General features: G+C 38.4%; 1 long non-coding RNA gene across 1 annotated transcript in view; it reads right to left on the bottom strand.

Annotated features, from left to right (window-relative positions):
- Positions 1–1,056: 1,056 nt before the first annotated feature.
- The window catches only part of LOC104944946 (uncharacterized), an 11,260-nt gene continuing 9,397 nt past the window's right edge, over positions 1,057–2,919 (bottom strand). Inside the window, exons 2-3 of the long non-coding RNA XR_798285.1 lie at positions 2,150–2,276; positions 1,057–1,672 (exon numbers count right to left, since the gene is read on the bottom strand). This is a non-coding gene — a long non-coding RNA (uncharacterized lncRNA). The remainder of the gene's footprint in view (positions 1,673–2,149; positions 2,277–2,919) is intronic.

Raw genomic sequence — 2,919 nt, 5'->3', positions numbered from 1 at the left:
ACATCTTCTTACCTAAAGGGCACACATTTTGTTCATTCTCAGGATATGTTTACATACTTTAAAGGGGCCCTATTAAGCTGATTTTCAGGTTTCCCCTGGGGGGTTCTATTGATCATTAAAGGTCCCATGTCATGCTTTTCCGGTTATTACCCGTCCCCTTGTGTGTTATGAAGGTCGTTCTGCATGTAAACGGTCTGCAGAGTCACAAACCCTCAAAGTACACCCTGTAGCAAGTAAAACTCTAACACAGAGAAGACCTGTCTATGCTGCCCCAGAACGCCTCGTTGGACATTTCTCTTTTTCCATTGTTTTCTTCCTCAGTATAGTGTCGTAACGAAACCCAGGTCCAAATGGACCAATCCGCGGAGCTCCTCACACACACTCATTCAGCCTTATCTTTTCTCAGCCACGGCTCCGCACACACACACACACCCAGGGGGGGAGGGGCAGGAGCTCCAACAAGGCGTGTAGGACAGAGAGTGAATACACATACTATACAGAGATGCTGTTTGAGAAACCAATGTGAGTTTGGAACATTGAACAATGTAAATCTATTCTAGTAGACCTCAACAATGGAATTATGATCAGTAGAAATGGCCATGACATGGGACCTTTAAATCAGCCAATAAAACACAGAACACGTAATATAAGAAAAGTCGGTACCACTTTACAATAAGACTACCCTAATAAAGGATTCATAAAGGGTTTATAATTAGGTTATGAATTAGGTTGAAAACCTAAACCTTTATTCATCATTAAGAACCATTTTTAAACCAGTTCTAACATAGTTTTCATACATACATCAATACAGGCTCACTATTTGGCAAGATGACTAAGCCTTATGTTGGCTACTTAGCGAGAATCCACTCAGTGAGCAACAGATACCAAGGATGCTGGCTGATGAAGGAGACGAAGTAAGCTAAGCAGCCACTATGAGGCTTAGCAGTACAGACACATGTGGGCTCACTATTTGGCAAGCAACCGGTCACAGTCGCCCTGTTTATCTCATGTCTTATAAAAGCTTATTAATAATTTATAAAGTGTTCACAACCTAATTAATAAATAAATTAAAAACTATTCGTAAACCTTTTATAAGTCTTATTGTAAAGTGGTACCGTATTTTGAGTACTCACACACCGAAATGCAGCTGTAAAATCTCCCTTATTTGTATTAATCCACAGATGCAAATATTTCACCAACCAATGCAGCGTTAAATCATGTTTGAGTTGGCAACAAAGAAAGCCCTGCTTTTTGCCTTTTTATGGGATTTGTCAAAAAATATAGAATAACATGGACTTGTACTTTCAGGAGCAGTTAACTTACTGATGGGAGGATGTGATAAGTTTGCTGAATGATTACAAAATCATTTAAGTTATAGTGTCCAATTGTAAAAGAAAAAAAGACATCTATATTATGACTTTGAAACACTTTCCAGTCTTTGTATGTTGACTGACATCCGTGCATACTTTGAGCCTGACATCAGAGTAGAACACACTTATGTGTTATTTAAGGACCTTGCTTTTGTTATTTGCATTAACTTCTTTAGACAAAGAACTTAATGCTTTTTTTGGGGTAAATGTTCAAACTAATTCAAAAAGTCATGTTAAGCTGTGGCCTGAAACCATCTCCCAGCTCACCTCCTCTCGTTCAGTCTCTTGGCACTGGACCGTATCTGAAAGACAGACAAACAAGGAACTATAACTCTGAGAAATAACCTTTTTTAAAAATGTGCTCTTTAGAAATACAAATAATAGGAAGTAGTGGCTTTTGTTCAGATGCGTTGCAAGACCTCTTCTCTGTGCAATTAATAGTTATCAGTTGTCACGATCTTACAGTACTTCCTGATGTTTAAAGGGAATTTTCTTCCACTTTTTTAAAAGCTGATGAATTAAAGTTTTGACTAGACTGAGTACAGCGAGTTTAATAGTCTTCTTCAGTACGACTGTAGACGATGAAGATGTTATTCTTTCTTAAATGTTAACTTTAATGCTGATTTACTCGCTATACCTCATGTTGTAAACCTCTTAGTCATGGAGAACGTTTCAACACATCATGTTGTATACTCCTCCATAATATATAACACACACACACACACACACACACACACACACACACACACACACACACACACACACACACACACACACACCTTTTTCTGATGAGGAAGAGAGTTGTGGCCAGCATGGTGCCTACTATCAGCACAAATACTCCTCCAGTGATTATTTTTGCTAACATGTGCAGCCCTTCTGAACCCAGCCCTTCTGAACCCAGCCCTTCTGCAAAAGGAAACACAACTATGATGAACTTTCAACAATGCAAACTTATTCAGTGATATTTTAAAGGAATAGTTTGGAAAAAGGTATAACGTTTGTTAATTGAGCTTTCAAGGTGCCGGCAGGTGGATTTGGTCACCTACATACAGTACTGCCGCTGCCCTAACAATGTGCTGTTGGATGCAATTAAATGGGCTCTATTATTCTAATTGTAAGGATTATACTGTGACATGCTTCAATCCTGTTGCTTGTAATCTATTATTCTCTAAGATTGGCAGAATGCAAGACATCCTGTTTTTTTTATTTCCGGCATATTCTTTTTCTTTGCTGTGTATATGGACTTACTTCATCTTATGTGTGGTTTACTAAATATGGTGGTAGCATAGATTTGGATGGTGAAAATGTTGTCTTCCTGCTGTAGCCTNAATAAAAATGCTGTGTGTACAGTCCCACAAAAAGCGGGACACCTGGTCTCACACACACACACACACACACACACACACACACACACACACACACACACACACACAGCCTATAATTACTGTGAAATCTGCCTATTATGTTTTCGTCATTATTACAACAAATACACACTTGCAACTGATAACACTGGCAATGATTTTACATTTATTAAACTGTTAAAAAAAAA

The sequence above is a fragment of the Notothenia coriiceps genome, unplaced genomic scaffold, assembly GCF_000735185.1.
Source record: "Notothenia coriiceps isolate Sejong01 unplaced genomic scaffold, NC01 NC01_scaffold00008964, whole genome shotgun sequence".
NCBI classification, from domain to species: domain Eukaryota; kingdom Metazoa; phylum Chordata; class Actinopteri; order Perciformes; family Nototheniidae; genus Notothenia; species Notothenia coriiceps.
Note: the sequence above shows the minus strand (reverse complement) of the source record. Positions and strands in the feature narration are given on the sequence as shown.